The sequence below is a fragment of the Sciurus vulgaris genome, assembly GCF_902686455.1.
Source record: "Sciurus vulgaris genome assembly, chromosome: 3".
Classification (NCBI taxonomy): Eukaryota; Metazoa; Chordata; class Mammalia; order Rodentia; family Sciuridae; genus Sciurus; species Sciurus vulgaris.
In genome coordinates this window covers 115,590,476-115,611,679 of record NC_136463.1, presented here as the reverse complement: position 1 = coordinate 115,611,679, position 21,204 = coordinate 115,590,476, and the positions used below count along the sequence as shown (strand labels likewise).

Below are 21,204 nucleotides of genomic sequence, written 5' to 3'. Positions count from 1 at the left end.
ATTCTCACCCATTCTTGGGTTTTAATGTTGCCACTTTTGGGTTATTGTTTAGTCAGTGACTCTTCTAAATTGTTTTTGTAGAGCCTGTATTCTTTGTCATGTTTGACTTCCAAAATCCATGTTCTGTTAGTTTAGCAATTGGCTAATGTTTTGAAAGAATTTCCACCAATGCCTGGAGCCAAAAAAGAAAAAAAAAGAAAAAGGAAATAGGAAGAAAACGAAAAACAGCAAACAAACAAAAAACCAAAAATTCTTCTAGTCTTTGTAGATTGGCTCTGTGTGAGGGTATAACTTCAATGCTTAGGTAGACGATTGCTCCACTCTGCCTTAGCTTTCAGTTCCTGCCTGTCCAGAGTCCTAAGGTCAGTCAGAGGTGAAAGCCCCGGGTCTTTTCAGGAATTGCATAGGCATTTATCTTGATCCGGGCAAGTGCCTAGTCTTATCAATTCCCTAGTATATAGGAGCTTTAAACAGGCTGAGAAGCCTTTATCTTTCCACTAATGCCCTTTCCCTAACTCTGCCTTCCCTGGTTTTTCAGCGAGTCTATTGCTTGTTTTGACAACCATCCCACCCAAGGCTCTACCAGCTACTACTTTGTTTTTAAATGTTGTTGCAAAATGCTGTCCAGAAAGCTTCCCAAGCCCTGGGAATATTCTCAGTTGAGTAAAACAAAGACAAACCCTTGCATCTACAGGGAGACCAAAACAAAACACCACAATTCTTTGAGAATAATATCCATCTTGCTCCCTGTGCAGCAGGAATGCATGCTACCATCCTCGTGACCACTAATGATCTGGGGAATAAGAGATGGTACAGGAGCAACCCAGAATATCAATGTAGCAGCTTCTTTCACTGCTACTTCTTCCCTGGCTGTTGTACATTTTGACTAGATTCCAGAGTTCTTCATGTGGATTAGGACAACTTTTGCCAGTTTTTCAGCTGCTTTTTCATCTCATATATCCTTTAGAATTTTTAAAATTACATATATGTATATAGTATAAAACTTGCCATTTTAACTCTTTGAAAGAGCACAATTCTTTGGCATTAATTATTTTCATTGTATAATTATCATTATTAGTTGCTTTTATAAAAAGATGAAGACCTGGAATTCAGTACTATCCCAGTTTTGATGATGCTACTTTCTGCTTCAGATTTTTGAGAAAGGAAGTAATGTATGTGGTGCATGTGAGAAAAATTAGAAGGTTAGTAACAACAACTTTATGATAATAAAAAAGTATTTGTTAAAATAGAGGGTACACTGGGTGTCTCGATATTATTTTTTATTACTTCCTGTGAATCTATAACCTTTTCAAAGTAAAAAGTTAAAAAATATAGTAGCCTACCTCAGGAATGTATATATATAGGAATGTATATATATATATATATATTTATATACATTCATCATCTGAAAAGGAAAAACCTAAACTCAAAATAGCACATGAAACCAGAGAATAAAAAATATAGAAATAGTTTATATAATTTCCTAAGAAAATCCTGGAGTCATGCATGCCACGGCACAAAATTCTAGTCAGGGATAATCACACTGAGTGCTGAACAAGCCTAAAGGAATATTTAGCTTTATTGGGAGAAATAAGAAAGTTGAACTGGAATGAACAATAAAAGAAACTTTCAAAAGAATACATTGATTACATTTTCACTTTTTAGTCAGGTTTAGCATCATGTAAATAAAAGATATTTGGACACACACAAAAAACAAGAACAAAAAAGAAGAAACTAGAAATCAAAAATAAATAAAAGTTTCAGGAAAGGAATCAAAATATGCTCTAGGTATTATAGGTGAGGCAAAAAACATTCCCCTCTATCCTTTTAAGTTTAGCCACTGGCACGCTGGAAATTAATGTAGCTAAGACAGATTTAACAGGAGAAAAGGCATTAAGTTTTATTTGATGTTAATATTTTATTTCTATGTGTTCAAGGGTCTCCTAGGAAGTGAAAAATTCCCAAAAGCTGTTAAGCCTGAGAGTTTATATACTGTTCTAACAAAGAGCAATTAATTTGTGGAGAGGCAACAAGACAAAGGAAAAGGGCTGGTGGCTCCTGGGGTAGTAAATTGTGGGAAGGTTAACATATGGGGGGAAACTAGGGAGCCATGACTAATTCTTATGCCACAGTGGCATATTTTGGGGTAGTGTTGTCTGTGGAAAAGGAATTTAATACAAGGAACTAGAGGTTCATAAGACCATTAGAAGAACAGAGCAGCAGGATCTAGCAGAGGACCAGCAGTGACTTCCAAAACACCACAGATATGAACCCCTTCAGGTACTGCAATCCCTATCACAAAAGTTAAGTTGATGGTTAAAAAAGCCAGAATTGGTAGCCACAAGCACTGCTGTCACGAATGCTTCTTGACAACCCCTAATGAAATGTGAGCGCTGGACCTGGAACATGGAGTCTGACTTCTACCACCCTTATAAGCTGCCTCCTGCCACGTGAAACTGGAGACTGGACACAGGCATTTCCATGCCATTGTTTCCTAACAACTGAAAAAATGGAAGTCACCAAGATAGTTTCAGTTTATTTTCCATTTTTGAACTTTCATGCTAGTGCATCTAATTGTAGAACATTATTGTGACATACAAGACCTACTGTGAGGATTCTAGGGAATATAATTTTTGACTTTGCAGCCTCTATGGTACAGAAATGCACAGTGAAAGGAAGTGGAATGGATATTAGGTGACAATTGACTGCATTCAGCCCTGCTGGAGTTGAGATATTTCCTCTGTTTTTATGTGTTTTCTTTGACTGGCAGTTTTATTACACCAAAGTCAGAACTGGAGGTTGGGGGTGGATTAGAGATCATTTTGCCAATCTTATAATTTTGCAGATGAGAAAACCAAGACTCAGAATATGTAAGTGACCTGCTCCAGATCCTGCCGCCATTAGTGGCAAATCTTTTTTCTAAACTTAAAATTTATCTTTTGACATATAAAAACAAAAATTGTATATACTTATGGGATACCATGAGACATTGATATATGTACACATTGTATAATATTTAAACCAGATTCAAAATATCTATCTTCTCTAGCATTTTTCATTTCTTTTTGTTGAAAACCTTCAAACTTAATTCCAACATCCAAATCTTAATTACTGGTCTAGGCCCGTTTCCAGATATTTAATATTTATACCTTCCTTTGTTGCAAAGACAATTTGAAGTGACTTGTCATATTAAAAAAAAAAAAACAAAACAATGTAGCAGAACAGAACAAACAAACAAAATGTATGAAGTATGAGACACACAGGAGACCACGGAGCCAGGAACCTGGTATGTAGGCGATGATAATTAAGACACGTGAGGAGTAAGCAAGCAATTTGTGATTCAGTCTTATTATTAAGGTGTTTGGGTAACGAGTCAGATCTCAATTTTGGTATGTTAAAAAGAGTTCCTTTATATTTTATAATAATAGTAGTCTCTTAGTTTAAAATGTCTTAAAAGAATAGTGATTCCCTAAAAGTGGTTTCTTCAAAACATAGCCCAAAAGGCTGAAGGGACCTCAGGGAAAGGTTAGGTGCCTGGGGCAAGGAGCAACGTTCTGAGGAAGTGGAAACACTACTCCTAAAGGGTGGGGTGAGGAGACTGGCAGGATCCGGAATCCGGGTAGGTTAAACCTGCACAGTGGCGGGGAGGGAGTGACAGCGGGGAGGGAGTGACAAAGACGATTTGCAGAGGATATGGACCTGCCAAGCAGCAGTTTGATTTGATGATCAGTTCAGAAAGTAGTAAATAAATTTGCTTGACTAGAGTCAAGTAACAAAAACAGAAGGAAACCAAGTACAAACTGTTAGCTTTGTGTTTCTGTAAGATGTACTTAGGAAATTAATAACTTTTTCCTTCTTGCCATCTCACTACGTCCACATTACTTTTATGTTTAATTTTTGTTCCTAGCACGCAATTGGATGTTGTCTTCAACCTGTTCCTCTAATTGCAATTTAACCCTGGGGAAGTTTATCTTTTCAAATGCCAGAAAGTAAGTTAGTGCTCAAGGGAACGGCAAGGCTGGAAATGTGATGTGAGTAATCACCAAGTCAGCTTTTTCTCTTCCAGAACAAAAGGGCCAGGAAGATGGGATCACCCATCAGTCTCACACAGGAAGCTCTGGTGCTCATTTTCCCAGGAAAATAATTGTTCTGCACTCTTTGGATCATCTGACAAACTGCTTTCTGGTGTATTGATTTGCTGCCACATTGAAAAAGTTATAAATCAATAATTAGCTTTGTTTAGAAAGCAGGGAAAAGTTGTTAACTTGAGGAACCACATAATTTTGAAAAGGAAGTAAGCCCTTGGGAAACAAAAAATAATGCCTATGGAAGGATCTTTAAGGTTCCACATAATAGGAAGTGTAGACAGCCATACATATACTTTAGTCCCATGCCATTTTGTGTGGGTTACCATTGCTGGTAAGATGCTAAGAGTTTACACCTATACTGCAGTATCTGTGAACCAGGTAAGATGGTCAGACTGGGAGTGTTAGGTTCAGGGAAGACATCATGACTTAGAGAAGCAGCCTTGGTATCAAAGATATAATTTTGCATTCTAACTCTTTCACATCCTAGCCAAACTTGCCTGAGAAAGTTACTTAAACCCTTGAACCTCAGTTTCTTCATCTTGTAAAACTGAAATGAAAAATTTTCCAATGCTCTAACAAGATGACATAATTCACAAAAATGATTGGTACGTAATAGTTGATAAATAGTAGCTGTTACAAGGGGATTTTGGAGTCATGGAGGAAGAACACCAGGAAGTTGGTTTAAAAAAAAAGAAAAGTTTTTTTTTTTTTTTCTTATTTTTTTTCTTTTTTTTTAGTTGATAAGGCAGTTTCTAACCACGGAGAAAACCATACATTAAGAAAAGCACATGATAAGAGTCACTGGAGGGAATTTGATACTAAGTCATTGAAAGGAAGTCAATGATTTATTTGAGGAAAATGGTGTTCAATTTATCCGTAGAAAGATATTTGACATTTGTGGGAAATTGGAGAAAAGATGGGTCAAAATGTAAAAATGCAGAAGCCATTGACTGGATGAAATGGAATTCTTGGTGGTATGTGAGGGAGGGGCAGTGAGAAATAAGTGGTGTTGGTGTAAATGGAGAAAGATGGGTAACAACTGGTATGTCTCGGCTGGAGTTCAGGGACTCATATCATTCTTTGTGAGGAAAAATACCAGTAGAAACAACAGCAAAAATTTTCTAATCAAATATTCTCTCTGAGATCTCTGTCAGGAAAAAAAAAAAAAAAAAAAAAAAAAAAAAAAAAAAAACCAGCACCGCCAACAACAAAAAAACTATGATTATAAACAAAATAATAGAAAATAAAAGTGCCTAGCCAGTGTGCTGACAATTTGTCTCCAAGTGAAACTGAGGAAACTGAAAAGTTAGGTCAAGTAAGAAGTTAAAAACTTCAGTTACCTACCTGCCTGTAGTCAGGCTACTAATTCAGGATGAATTGCAGAAGTCAGGTTTTAGGATGAGACAAGTGACTAACTCTAGCAAAGTAGAATAATTTCACAGTAGAGAGAGTGTTCACATCATGAACAAGAGCTGGTTTAATGAAGTGTTCACAAGGAATCTTTAGGTATTCATGGCACAGTTAAGTCCAACATTTTAGCAGAGGGGTAAAGTCAAAAACATCAGTTTGGATAAAGTTCAAACACTGATCAGAAAATCTTGACTGATTTTAAAATGACTTTTTAAAAAAGCCCCAAATCTGACTAAAGACACTAAGGCAAACACATGAAAATTGTTTGCCACAAGAGGTCTAGATATTAGGGGTGAGCAGTTAAGTGATGAAGAAAATAATTCTGGAAGCATATTACAAAGTTTTCTGGATTGATAATAATGATTATTTAAAAAAGTATATCAGCAAGTTGTGGAACTATGAAAAAGTTTTATATATGAATGAAAAAATATAGATTCAATGAATTCATTTCTTCTTCTTTTTTCCTGAATATAAATGTGAATAGCACATAAAAAGTAAAAAAGAATTAAGAGATTTCTCCCTTTTACTGTCTTTTTATTACTTGAAAAAAATTAAAAACTACAATTTAAAAAAATTATTTGTTCTTTTTAGTTATACATGGCAGTAGAATGTATTTTGACATACATGGAGTATAACTTCCCATTTTTGTGGTTATTTATGATGTGGAATTTCACTGGTGGTCTATTCATACATGAACATAGGAAAGTTATATTTGATTTATTCTACTGTCTTTCCTATTTCCATCCCTCTTCCCTTAAAAACACTCCAAAATTTGTAATGAAAACCAGCTGTAAGGAAAACTGCTTGAAAAAATTTCCATAGTCCTTTTTTTAAAAAAAAATTATTGTAAAGGAAGATGTGAAGGCTGAATCGCATTTCCAAATTAACTCTGGAAGCAGACAGTTGTGAGCTATGAAGGACAAAATCAGAGGGCAGCAAAATCCCTGGAAGTGGAGTGGACTGTAGCTATGGCCATTGTTTAAGACATACTATCCGTACATTGGGACCCTGTGCCACAGACTGGGGACTTGCTGGTGTGTCTCTAAATGCTACAGGGTAGTGATTAGAAGCCCCTGATGAACCTGCACAGTCTGTGATGAAAGACAGGATCCCAAAGACCAAGAGGCATGGTCTTTTAGAGGATAAGGGCAGTAATGTTAATATAAAGAAGATTGTGTCTGATTAATCTGCTAGTTGTTTCTATAGTTTTGTTGGATGCTTTTCAATCCTAAAGTAGAATATCCTCATTGGAAAAAAAAAAGTAACAACAACTAGGAAATAAAGAAAAGTATAAAGAAGAAAATAAAAATCATTATCCACTACCTGGCAATAACTGTAATAACATCATGAAGTTTAGTCTTACAGATTTTTTTCCCCATGAAAACATTTTCAGTCTTCTTGTAAATTTTGCCTAAAAATAAGACATTTTGCATTCTGCATTTTTTTCACTTAAAAACATGACATGCAAACCTTTCCATGTCAAAAACTACAGACATATTTTAATGTTGATATTAAATATATTACCTTTAATATATTGTCTGTGTATTCTGTCTATGTAAATAATCTTTTATCTTTTTAGATTAGACTATATTAAGTTACACAAATTATTTACCTTTAAGACTTTCAATATTTGGCTTCAAGTATGTTCTTCATGCACATTAATTCATACCCATTTCTGAATCTGTGCAGATCTAGCATGCCAGGGAATGAAAGAGAATCTTTATTCACTTGAAGGGATTTTTTTGGAGCCCTGACATTCAGTAATTCACTGTTAAAAACAATGCTAATATCCTTGCTTGATTATTTCTTAGGATAACTTCTAGAAGTTGAATTATCAGGCCAAAGAAGATGCACATTTTTAAGCCTTTTGCTACTTATTGCCAAGCTACCAAGCTGGCCTCTTTAAAGGTAAATTAGTCTAGCATCTTGCTCCATTTTTCCAAACACTTCTCAATGCCACGTATTCTTGTTTTATTTAATCTTTATAAACCTGGTAGGTTAAACAATGCTATCTCATTTTAATTTGCGGGTCTTTGCTAATGAGGTTGAGTACCTTCTTACAGCTATTTATTCCTTTTTGTTTTTCCTTAAAGAATTGTTGGTACATGTTCTTTTCGTGAAATTTCTAGGGGAATATTATGTTGTGGAAACAATGGCAGAATCAACTGGCTTAGTTTATTTTTATAAGAACCTGAAGTTTCTTGAAGGGCAAGGCCTCCTCAGAGATGAGCTGGACTCCTGGGCTCACCACTGACTTGCAGAAAGAATCGTACCTTCACTTGTAGGTAAGCACTGGCCTGACATCTTTTAAATAATCAGAAAAAGGATACTGTGAACCTAAATAAGTGACTGGGACTAGGACAAAAGTGTGTGTGGGGACTGGCGTTGTGGCTCAGTGGCAGCACACTTCCCTAGCATGTGTGGGACACTGGGTTCCATCCTCAGCACCACACATAAATAAATGAATGAAATAAAGGTCTGTCAACATCTAAAAAAAAATATTAAAAATGTGTGTGTGAAAAGAGAGAAAGTGGCAGGGAAACCTAGAAGTTCACTGATCAGGTGTTAAGGGGGTGGCAGGGAAACATTTGCTTTTATTTTCAAAAACATTTTCTCTTCTCAAAGTTTGAAAATGCTAATTGTTGAATTTTTTTCAGATCTTTTTTTAAAAAATTAACACAGTGAAAAAGAGTTTTTTGGGGTACATAATGCTATGAATTTTAGGATCAGGATGTGGACTAGTTACACCTCCCTACAAATTCCTTGATGCTGCCCTGGGAACTCACTCCCTCCGCCAACTTAGTTTTGCATAAGCGTGTCATATGATTTTATCTTCCCACCAGCAATATTGTGAATGATCTGGTTTCTTTCCATCTTTGTCACCACTTGGAATTGTCAATTTTTAAAAAATTTTAGCCATTATGGGAGGTATTTAACATGTTTTTTAAAAAACTTTTTTAGTTGTAGATGGACACAATATCTTCGTTTATTCATTTATTTTTAATGTGGTGTGAGGATTGAACCTGGTGCCCCACCTGTGTGAGGCAAGCGCTTTACCTCTGAGTCCCAGCCACAGCCCTCTCACCATGGTTTTAATCTGAATTTCCCTAGTAGCTGATGATGTTGAAGCATGTTTTATTTGCCATCTATCTCTCCCCTCTGGCTAATGTCAGTTCAAGTCTTTTACAGTCTTAAATTGGTTTGTTTTCTTGCTATTGAGTTTTGAGAATTCTTTATGTTTTCTGGCTATAAGTCCATTTTGTCAGATATGTGATTTGCAAATATTTTCTCCCAGCCTTTTTGTCCTCTTTTCAGTTTCTTTTAATAGAGTCAAAGTTTTAATTCTGATGAAACTTCAGGATCAGTCTTAAACACTGTGTGGATGCTGGTTGATGACTCAGTCTCTCAACTTCCCTCGCATCTCGTCCCTATGTTTGGTGTCTGCATCAGATCCCCAGGATTCCTCCCTAACATGACCTGCTTACAAAAATTAATTATCCCTGTTAATTACATAATGTAAATAAAATATTTGATTTGCTTTTGAAAATCAATGCAATATTTGGCATGATTATTACGCACTTTTATCCATTCACATTTCTGAGTCCTATAACCTAGGAAGGTAGGCACTTCCTCTTTTGATCTAGCTCTGAGCAGCACCTAGCATATCAGAGGATGATAAGTGTATCATCACTGGAAGGGAGTTTAGAGCCCTGGTAGTAAACATGTGGTTTGTGGATCAGCAATATCAGCATTACCTGGGAGCCTTTAAGAAATTCAGACTGTCAGTCCTACCCCAGGTTAGAATTTGCATTTTAATGAGATCCCCAGGTGCATATTAAAGTTTCTGAAGCACAGCTGTACAGCTCATCTGGTTCTCACTCCTATTTTACAAACAAAGAAATTAAGGTCCAGAGAGCAAGGATGGCCTCAAGGCCAGCGGAGGCAGCTGGGGTATGGCCAGAAAGAAAATCTGGTCTTCTTACTCCAAGGCTATTTGTCCCCGCATCAACTTCCTCTAATATTTTGATGACAGGGACAGCCGAAACGTCTCCCTTTCATCCTAGGCCATGCTAGGAGCCTCAGTACTTGCCTTGATCAGAAATAAAATTATCTTTTGGGGAAAAAACACACCTTATCGGTGCTATCCCCAAAGGATATTCAACTTTCAAAATATAGACTTTTGAATTTTGTAAGAAATGAACTAAAAACTCTTTGGGGGAATAAAGTGATTTTCCCTTGCATTTGTTTACTTCTCTGTAAGCTCCTGAGATGGCTAACACACTAGTTGTTAATCACACCATCTGTTCAAACAGTACTTCTAAATCATTCGATTCATACTTTTCTTCTTAAGGAATTTTTTTTCCAGAACAATATGTTTGCGTCTGTGTTACTCTCATCATTTGGCAATGCAGTTTGAGCTATTTAAACTTTCCTATTTATTGTAAATGACTTTTCAATCAGCAAATATTTTTTAAAAATGTGCATACACCACAAAAAAACTGTGTCTACTGACTTTTCAAACATTGGAAACAGTAGAAAAATCTGTTCCAGACTGTCTGCTGTCATATTTTTAACCATCTGATTATATTTAAATGAAGTGTTCAGAAAGAGGATTTATCTGACTGACCCTGAGAAATTTTCCCCATTGGCCCTGAAGATGGCAGTGCTGTGCAATTTAGTACAGTCCTTTGCCTTTTTTTTTTTTTTTTTTTTTTTTTTTCCTCCCCTAAAAGGAATTTCTGGAATGGCAGAAAGTGGGGGAGGATTCACTAGATCTGAACCTTCTAACACTTAGCATAAACCTCTTCTGAACCCTGGGACAATTTGGTTTATCTTTTGGTCCCTTTGTTTTTGTTTAAAGCGGTACCCCATGCGTTTCCTGTTTCCAGCAGGGATCAGAAATGGAAATAGTTTAAAGGTTATTCTCATATCAGGGGTAACCAGGAAGCATCTATATAGCTTACTGAGAAGCTGGTTTTCACAAGACTGCTTGAATTAAAAAAAAAAAAAAAAAAAAAAAAAATCCTAACAAAGGCTCAACCCAAGATAAGCAGGAGCTAAGAATACTGGAGATTTTGAATGCCTACTGGGACCACATCTCTGGGAGCCTGCTTCTCCTGTTTCCTCTCCTTAACAACAGAGGCCTGTCGCCTGACATTCTTTAAATTTCATTAGCAGGGTCTGGAAGAGTAGCCTCGGAAGGATACAAGCTCAGGCCTCAGGCATTATAAACCGAAGGGCAATTTCTTGATCCTGTCATTGTAATGTGTGGACTTGGGAACTGGGGACATGGGGATGTATATAGAAATAGATATACCCAACTTACTTTTAGGACTGTCCAAATTTTGTGGCAATTCAACTAGCCAGAACACAATGAAAACAATGATATGGGAGCTCTTATTAAGTGCTATTATAAATGATAATAATAACCAGCAATGTTTATGTGCTATGAGCCAAGTCCTTTGCCAAATGCTTTAGCAACATCTCATTTACTCTTCACCATAACAGTATGAGGTAGAGAATACATTACCCACCCCCCTTTTTGTATTTTGTTTTACTTAAGTGTCATGGGCAGCCCATCCAGGAAGTCTGCCTCCATCCCAGCTGGCCAGATTCTGCCACTCGCCCACGTAAGAAATAAGCAAAGAATGGAAAAAGGAAAAACACATTTTATGCAGTTTGATCAAATTGGGGAGAAGCAGCTGAAAAACTGAGGGAGGCAGAGGAGGGAAGACCAAGGTCTCAGTATATTCCTTCTACTGAGTGTTACACAGTTGTAAAGAAGCCAGGCCCCAGTGAACACACACATTGTTTTGGAAGAGAGAGCTCCACATGGAACCATGTACTTAGGTGACCTTAGATGTCTTTATATAGAGTGATCTACTCCAAGAATTTCTGAAGCAAAGATTTGCTATAAAAACTAGGGAGACCAAGGACATTCAGTTGAGAATAGTTGAGAATGTGGTTTCAGATAGCCAAAGAATAAATCTTATCAAAGTTTATTTTTTATTTATTTATTTTTTTTATGGTGGGTTGTACTACACCCAAACTCAGGGGACATCTCAAGATTGTTCTGTTAACCAACACTCCCAGTTCAGATGTGAGGACTTTCTCGTTTATTGTTGTGTCATAAGTGTGTTGTAGAATTTGATTTCCCTTCTTGGTGCTTATGACTGTCCTACAACACTGCCAATGGCAGTCATTCTCCAAGTGTGGTCCCTAGACCTGCATCATCAGCTTCATTTGAGAACTTGTTAGAAATGCAAATTCTCAGACCCCATCACCAGACCTGTGGAATTAGAAACCCTGGAGGCAGAACCCCAAATCTGCTTCAACAAGCCCTTCAGGTGATTGTAATGCACGTTAATGTTAAAAAGTCACTGGACTATGCAGCATCTAGTGTCATTTGGAAGACAGGGATGCAACTCAAGTGAGTTAATGGCCAAAGTGCTGAATGCTGTGGAAGCGACATCCTCACTGGTGGGAAGGACAGGTAGCACAGTCCATAATGTACATACTTGCTTAGGTGAAGGCTGAGCTGGTTTTGAACTTGGTCTCCTTGGGCTCCATGCTCTCTTCCAGGACTTTTGCTCACATTGCTTCCCACCTCTATTCTCCCACCCCTTCCCCAAGCTTGGAGAATTCTTTTCTAGCACTGTGAAGATGGAAGGATGGAAGATGGAGGAATGGATGAGGACAGTTTTTAGGAAAAATCTCATTTTCATCCAAATCTTATACTTAGGCTTTTACAAGTCAACAACCAGGAAAAGACTCTTTTCTACTTCCTGCAATCATATCCTTTCTCTCAAGCTGTGAGCATATAACACCTAGGATGGAAGGTAAAAAGAGGTAAAAGTAGGAAGGAACACATACTAGTTAGTATTTCAAAATTATTATTGCAATACACTGGCAGGCAAGCTACTAGGTTTCCATATTTCTCCCCCAAATGCCTTGGGCAGAGATCTCATCACACAGAGATTAGAGGCAGCTCTAATTAGAGGTTGCTGAAAATGATTTGAGAAGCTCCACCTACGTCCTCCCAATGGGAAAATATCTCCTCTGTCAAGGATCTCGTGTAACTTAAATTTCTTCTTAGAAGTTTGTTCTCAGTGAAGTTGAGATCTAAGAGGTCATTTATTCCTTGGAACGAACATTCTCCCTGGAGAAGACAACTTGGTTTGCCAGATGCTGGGAATGTTCTTTCCTTTCCAGCTAAGTCCCTCCTTCAGCATCCACCTTAAGTTGAAATTATTCTTTCAAATATCACTGCTCCTCCCCATTCTCAACATCTACAGCAACTTGCACTTTTAGTAATTTGTTCACTTCAGTTTAGAATCTTCTTTTACACTGTCTTGTTTTATTTTCTATTCCAAATCAGATTGCTTTATGGGTAGACATCTTTTGTCTCCTCTAAAACATTGTCATCTTACAGGGGATGAGAATATCTTCAGTTTTGTGGGGGAATTGCTTCCTCTCTAGCACTTCATTATTATGTGAATGCTGAGGCTACTATTTTATATTAAGAAGGAGTTTGACTATGAACCTGTATTTGAGACCTGGGTCATCCTGTATCAGGGATCCAGCCTCAGCTGAGAGGAGGGTCAAGTCTATAATCTTTCACTAGGGGAAAGAGCACTTGCATTAGACCATGTCTGATGGTGCAGGAGAGAAGAATGGAATGACCTTTTAGCAGGAGTTGGTATGACTAAGGTGTGTGTGAGGGGCGGGGAGACTGGATATGGTGGTCATAAGATGTGTTAAAGACATAGAGGTCTCTACTTAAAGTTCTTTTCAAGTGAAGCTCGGGGACTCCTGGAGGGTTGCATCAGGTTCCATCAAGGGGTCTCTGGGTCTCCTTGGAGAGCTGGTCAATAGAAAAGTAGAACCTGGAGGAATTTCCTTCCTCTACACTTAACAGAGCAGCTCCAGGATTTGCTGCTTGATCTGTGAAAGCTTTGTATAAAATTCTGTTTGAAATAAAGGTTTTCCTGCTGACAAAAATATTGGGGGACACAAATGATCTTTTTTGTAGTGTGAATTCTTTTGGTTTCTGCATTTTTAAGTTTATCTCCATTTATTAATTCTCAGAATTTTGACAGAATTTTGAAACACTGGGCTGAAAATATCTCAGCTGAGCTGTTGGAAGGCTTTTGTCTGTGTGGAGGTTACTCCCAGAGGTGACCAAGGGGATGATGGAGAAAACCTGAGGGAAAGGCCTCGAAGGTGAACGTAATGCCTGGCAAGATGGGGCAGAATGTAGATGCCCTGCCTGTTTCCTACCCTGATTTCTTCCTCCAGTGGTAATGAGAGTTTATTATGAAGATGCTGTGTGCATGTGTGTGTATATTTTTTATATATGCATGTATTTCTATTCTCCCAATGTAAATGCTTTTTGATTTGAATTAAATTAAGAGCTTTGATACTGTTAAAGAGATGCTGAAAGTGTGTGTGGGAGAAGGAGAATGCAAAAAAGGAAAAGTCATTGAAGAGAACTTGTCTTGCTTTATAGATAATCACGAGGAAATTCAGAGGTCAGACGTGAAAATCTACACTGGGCCCCTCCCATCCACTCTTCTCCCTTCCTGACAGCAAGATGTTATTAAGAGTGATATTTTCAAGGATCATAACACGAAATCCAGTAATGTCTCAACGACCACTGCAGCCCACCTTGTAATGCCAAACTGGGTCCCAGAATCCTGATTTTGAGATTCTTTTTAGGAAGTCAATGTGCGATTTCATTTCAGAGTTTGATGGTCTCCTAGATTGCTCCAAAGAACAACTTTTGGGCTCAAATTTTATTTTATTTTTTAATACTTTAGGAAAATCTGGCTTTTCTCCGTAAAGAAATCAAAAGTGGAAAGGCATTTTGCAGTAGTAGCAACAGCAGCATTGGAGGCAGAGCAGCCCCCACTGTTCCAGCTGCCGCCATGCTTCATAAAACCATCCCAAATGGGATGAGCACATTTAGCAGGATGATCAATTCACTGCTGCCATACTGCTTCTATTTATAATCTTGGCAGAGCTACAAATTTCAAGGGTTTTCGAAGACAGAGGAACTCTGCTACATGAACTGATTTTAGCGCTCATCTCTTTAGAGTTTGAATTCAAGGGAGTGGGATTTTCCAGCCTCTAAAGGAATTGATGTTCCTGCAGAACACAGCTAGCTTTCTGCTCACAGGGGATGATTTTCAATACTGGCAAGGAAGAGGCTGGGGAAGGTCTTTTTTCTAAGGAATCTTTATGCTTGCAAGAAGTTTACAATGTAGAGATATAGTTCATTTTTTTTTTTTTTTCTGTTTATGCACTGATAATATCTTTAAATCACCTAAGGGTTTATCTCACACATCTCTCTGTCTCGCCTCAAATTATTCATTTCCAATACTGGCCTCTCTGTTAATTAAATGGTATGTCTATGGGGGCATTTCCACTTGAATGATAATTAATGTGTTTTTTCCCAATCCAGCTGCCCATGAACTCTAGTAGATAAATTGTTTTGTGTATAGCACATATTCACGAGGCTGGGCTTGGATAATGATTTCCTGCTGAAGCTAAAGACAAAAAACAAAAAACAAAACACAAAACAAGAACAACAAAAAACCCCCCAACAACAAAAACACTGCAACTCAACATCACTCAAAGCCCAAGTTCTTTTCTAAACCTTTTCATAGTTTGGGTATGTATATGAGGAGAGAAAGAAAAATATTTCCTAATTTATAAATAAGAGCACTGAAACCACAGTAACCATAGTGGAAGCTACGCTGACCTTTCTGTTGATTTTCATAAGCATTTGATAGTCTTGCTTGTGTCCCTTAGTGGTTTATAAAGCATATGGTTTCCGAGCCATGTGTAAATTAAGATTGGGTTATTTAAATATTTTTGGTGCCAGAGATATGCTAAAATGTGACAAATTTAATTTTTAATGCACAAAGTCTTCTTTTTGATTTTTCAGATGCTACTAGTGCATTTTTTTGTGTGAGACAATAGGTTTTAGTGGTTAAAGGCAGACTCTGGAATAAGATCTGCATTTAAATACTGACTTCATCACTTGGCAACTATGATGCCTGACTTTTCTCCTCTATAAAGTAGGACTCATAATAATGTCTCCCTCCTAGGCTACAGTGAGGATTAGTATCATTATTTATGTAAAGCAAATAGAAAGGTTTCTAGCATATACTCATCACTATATTAAATATTAACCAGTATTTTCAAAGTGAAATATTTTAACCTTAAAGTAGATCCACTGGAAAAAGTTGTGAAAGCTTGTCTAGTTTTATATCGCATTCTTAATTAATTGACAAAAGTCTCTGAAAGGGAAATTTGGGTTCTAGAATTCTATAATTTCAACAGATGGATAATGTGGGCATGAAGTTTGTGGTTCTAATGAACATGAACCTTAAATAGAGGAGCTATAAATCTAAATAGCAAGATGGGGGAGAACTGCCTACCCCAACGGGTATCCAGAAATGAGCTTCATAAGAGTAGCTAGCAAAGATTTTCCTCCCATTCTGTAGGTTCTTTCTTTACATTCCTAATTGTTTCCTTTGCTATGCAGAAGCTTTTTAATTAGATGCCATCTCATTTATTCACTCTTGGCATTATTTCCTGAGCTTAAGGGGTTCTATTGAGAAAGTCATTGCCTATGACTATATACTGGAATGTTGACCCTACATTTTCTTCTAGGAATTGCATAGCTTCTGATCTAATTCCTAGATATTTGATTCATTTTGAGTTGATTTTTTGTGTAGGGTGAAATATAAGGGTCTAGTTTCATTCTTCTACATGTGAACGACCAATTTTCCCTGCACCATTTGTTAAAAAGGCTGTCTTTTCTCCAGTGTATATTTTTGGCACCTTTGTCAAGGATCATATGACTGTAGATGTGTGGGTTTGTCTCTGTGTCTTCTGTTCTGTACCATTGGTCTATGTGTCTGTTTTTATCCCAGCACCATGCAGTTTTTGTTACAGTAGCTCTGTAGTATCATTTGAAGTCAGGTATTGTGATGCCCCCAGCATTGCTTTATGACCTAGAACTGCTTTGGCTATTCTGCATCTTTTATTCTTCCAATGAATTTAGGCCTGTTATTTAGTTCTGTGAAGAATATCATTGTTCTTTTGATAGAGATTGCACTGAATCTGTATACCATCCTGGTATCTCTAAAATAAAACTAACTTGGTTGTGGTGCACAATGATTTGCTAATATTTTATTAGAGATTGCTTTTGGTAGTATGGCCATTTTAATAATATTAATTCTGCCTATCCATGAATATTGAAGATCTTTCCATCTTCTGAGGTCTTCAGTTTTTTTCTTCAATGTTTGATAGTTTTCATGATAGAGATCTTTTTCCTCCTTGGTTAGATTTATTCTTAGGTATTTTAGTTTACATTATTTTATTTTGAGGCCATTGTGAATTGTTTTCTGATTTCTCTCTCAGCTGATTCATTGTTGGTATATAAGAAAATTATTGATTTTCATATGTTGATATTGTAACCTGCTACTTTGCCAAATTTATTAGCTCTAGTAGTCTTTTGGTGGAGGTTTTGGACCTTCTGGGAATAGGATCATATCATCTGCAAACAGTGAAAATTTGACTTCTTCTTTTCCTACTTTTATCCCTTTATTTCCTTGCCTAATTGCTCTGGCTAGAATTTCTAGTACTATATTAAATAGTAGTGATGAGAATGGACATCCTTGTTCCATGTTTTAAAGGAATTGCTTTCAATTTTTCCCCGTTTACTGTGAGGTTGACTTTGGGTTTTTCACACATAGTCTTTATTGGGTTGAGGTAGGTTCCTTCTATCCCTAGTTTCTTCAGAGTTTGTATCATGATTGGATGCTGAATTTTGTTGAAGGATTTCTCTGCATCTGTTGAGATGACTGATTTTTGTCCTTACTTATATTTATGTGATGAATTACATTTATTGATTTGTTTATGGTAAACCATCCTGGTATCTTTAAAATAAAACTAACTTGGTTGTGGTGCACAATGATTTGCTAATATTTTATTAAGTATTTTTGCATCTAGTTTCATCAGGGATATTGGTCTGTTGTTTTATTCCTTGATGTTTTTCCTGACAGAAGATTAATATCTAGAGTATATAAAAAACTTTAAAAAATTAACACCAAAAAAATCAAATAACCCAATTAATAAATGGGAAAATGAGTTAAACGGACACTTCTCAAAAGAAGAAATACAAATGACCAACAAATATATGAAAAAATGTTTAACATCACTAGCATTTAGAGAAATACAAATCAAAACTACACTGAGATTTCATCTCACACCAGTCAGATTGGCAAACACCAAGAATACAAATAATAATAAATGCTGGAGAGGATGCAGAAAAAAGGGAACAAGTTTACACTGTTGGGAGGATTATAAATTAGTACAACAATTATGGACAACTAGTTAGAACAAACAAACAAACAAAAAAGACTAGGACAGGAACAACCATCTGGCCCAGCTATACCACTCCTTGATATTTATCTTAAGGAATTTAAGTCACAATATTATAGTGATGCATACATACGCACATTTTTAGTAGCACAATTCACAAAAGCCAAACTATAGAATCAGTCTAGCTGTATGTCAACAGATGAATGGTTAAAAAAAAATGTGGTATATATACACAATAGAGTTTTGTTCAACCACAAAGAAAAACGAAATTATGTCATTTGCAGGAAAATGGTTGGAACTTGAGAACATTATGTTAAACGTAATAAGCCAAACTCAAGGGTCATATGATTTTTTTCTCATATATGGAAGTGAGAGAGGAAAAGGAAAAGAAAGGGGTTGGACATGGATCTCATGAAAATCAAAGGAAGATCATTAGAGAAAAGGGACAGAGAGGGGGAGGTAGGGAGGGAGGAGGGAAGTGCTGGTGAGTGATATTGGCCAAATTATATTGTCTGCATATATGAATATGTAACAATGAACCCCATCATTATGTACAACTATAATGCACCAATAAAAATGTGAAAAGAAAAAAATAAGAGATTAAAAGAAAACAACAACAAAAAAGTGGGCTTCATCCTCATAGTAGAGGGGTAGGAGGAGATGCTTCTAGGTCAAATTCCAATCCTAGTGCTTTGCTTATATAAACGTACTATTACATTTTTCCCAATTCACACTAGGCCTCCCTTATCCCTGAGCAAAAATAATCATATAGTTAAGAAAAACAAAATTTAAAAAACTTTGGCCTTCCAAAGCCCACTCCTGATTCATAATGATAAGATTAAGTTAAATGACGTCAAAACTGGGTTATTCCCCCAGCTGATGTAAAGTATGTTTGGAAAGCTTTAATCTGGCTTGATTCTTGATAATGGGATCTGAATGGGAGAATTTCCAAAATAAAATATTAGAATTATTGCATAATAATTATCTAAAAAGGAAGTTAAGGATGTCACAATTTTGGAAGTCTTTCTGATGAAAGTTTCAGAGAGAAGCAGGTCAACTGGAATTTCTTTTGAAAGGAATTGACCTTGGACCTGGAGAAATGCTATCAGATGGTCACTTTTTTATATGCTCCAATTTGCCTTAAAAACTTAGGAACTAACTGATTACCTACCCAATGCTTATGATCTAACCAATGCCTTAAGGTCTTAGGAACTGCGGATGACCCAACCAATACTTATAAAGACTTCTGAGCACTGGGCACTGTGTTGCTCATCTTGTTATTTTGTGTAATTCTCATTGTAACTTTAATATTTACCCATTTCAAAGTTAAGGAGTTGAGGTTCAGAGACACAGTTGGTAAGCTGTAAAGCTGGAATTCAAACCTACATAGTCCAAGTTAAGTCCAATGTGCTGCTGCCTTAACCACTATATTCTTTTGTATAATCTCTCATGTCAGAATACAATAGTTAATAGGTCTCTATATAATTTGATTTTATCAATTCTAAGAACTAAAAAAAAATTTCTGTGATTATTATTATGCTGACATAATTATTATTATGCTGACATAATAATTATTATGCTGATACTTGGACTAAAACGTCAAACAGCAAGCTTTGCAATGTTAGGCATAATCTCATCCTACAATAACGGATCTGTTTTCTTCTACCAATGGAGTGAACAAATTGCAGAGATAAAGTCAGTCCTGAAGGGAAGTGTTTCATTGATATTAAGGTCTGTAGAAACACCTAGAGAAATACCACATCTAAACCACTGCGGACGCTGGGCACTGCCCTGACCTGATATTTGAAACAGTGTGCTTCACAATCTGCCTAATAATTAAAGCAATTTATCTTCAGGTAGATCTAGGCCATTTTGTTATTTCAACATGAAATTCGTGGGGGAATAGAGATGCCTGTAGAGAATCTCTGTTGTGTAAACACTAATATGCAAAGGAACTAGGTAACTTTCTGATATGCCATCAACTTTGTGCCTATTAGTTTGGCTGTTGAATCTACTTGACAATCTGACTGAGAAACACTCAGAAACCGGCTGCAAGGTAACTTGCTGAAGACTTCGACCACCTTGCAAGGCCCAGAACGCAGCTAAAACAACAATAGGTGTCTATCTTGTCCCAGATTAAGAAACAAATATAATAAAATACTGACTGCAAAATGCCAAAGAAGTCTGAAATTTTATGGCATGCCATGTGAACACAGGTTTGCTCTGTGCAATTTGATAGACTCTGGGCAGCAGCATGTGACTACCAAGCAATTGAAATGTAGCTAGTTCACACTGAGATGTGCCGGGTATAAAATATAAGCCAGATATAAGACAATGTGAAAAAGAATGTAAAATATCTCTGCAATTTTTACTATCAATATATGTTGAAATGGCATTACTTTTGATGCATTGGCAAATAAAATATATTATTAAAATTATTTTCTTATTTTTTTGGGGGTGGTGGTGGTACTGAGAATTGAACCTAGGGGGCACTTTACCACTGAGCTACATCCCCAGTCCTATTTTATATTTTATTTTGAGACAGAATCTCCTTAAGTTGCTGAGGATCTCATTAAGTTGCTGAGGTTGGCCTTAAACTTACTATCCTCCTGCCTGCACCTCCCGAGTCACTGGGATTGCAGGCGCGCGCCATCACACCCAACTTCTTGTTACTTTTAATGGGACTAATATAAAATTGAAATTGCATATATGGCTCACATTGTGTATTTATCAGGCAGTGCTTGTAGGTGCTTACTCTATACCAGCTGCCGCTGAGGAATGAGGTCAGCATCATCTTTCATCAGCAATGGAGAGGGATTCTATTGGACCCAGATGGAATATTTTGATTTGTTTTTTATTTTAGTCATTTTTGCTACTATTCTTATTACCTTCTTTTTTCTACTTTGTCTGGACTTATTCATTTTCTTCCCAACCTTCAGTGGGATCCTTTGTTCACTTTTTTCACTGTTTCTCATTAAGTAAATTCATTTAAGGTTAAAGTATTTCTTTAGAAGCATTTCCAAATTTTGGCAGATAACACTTTTGTTTTATTGTTTAGGGTTTTTTTTTTTTTTTTTTTTGGTGATTTCCTCATTGTGGTTTCCTTTTTGATTTACTAGGTTATTTTTACAATATAGATATGATATATATTCTTTGATAGTTTTTGAAGTTTCCTGTGTTGCCTGGTATGCAGTCATTTTTTTTCTTTTTTATAATATTGCTTGTGCTCAAAAACAATGTGTATTTTCTCTTTTTAATTCATTCTGTGCAAGCATATGGTATGTCTTAGATTAACTCTTTAATTGTGTTG

General features: G+C 36.5%; 1 long non-coding RNA gene across 1 annotated transcript in view; it reads left to right on the top strand.

The window, feature by feature from the left end:
• The window catches only part of LOC306656537, an 84,595-nt gene extending 64,355 nt beyond the window's left edge, over window positions 1–20,240 (top strand). The window contains exon 3 of the long non-coding RNA XR_013762555.1: window positions 7,310–20,240. This is a non-coding gene — a long non-coding RNA (uncharacterized lncRNA). The remainder of the gene's footprint in view (window positions 1–7,309) is intronic.
• Window positions 20,241–21,204: the final 964 nt, after the last annotated feature.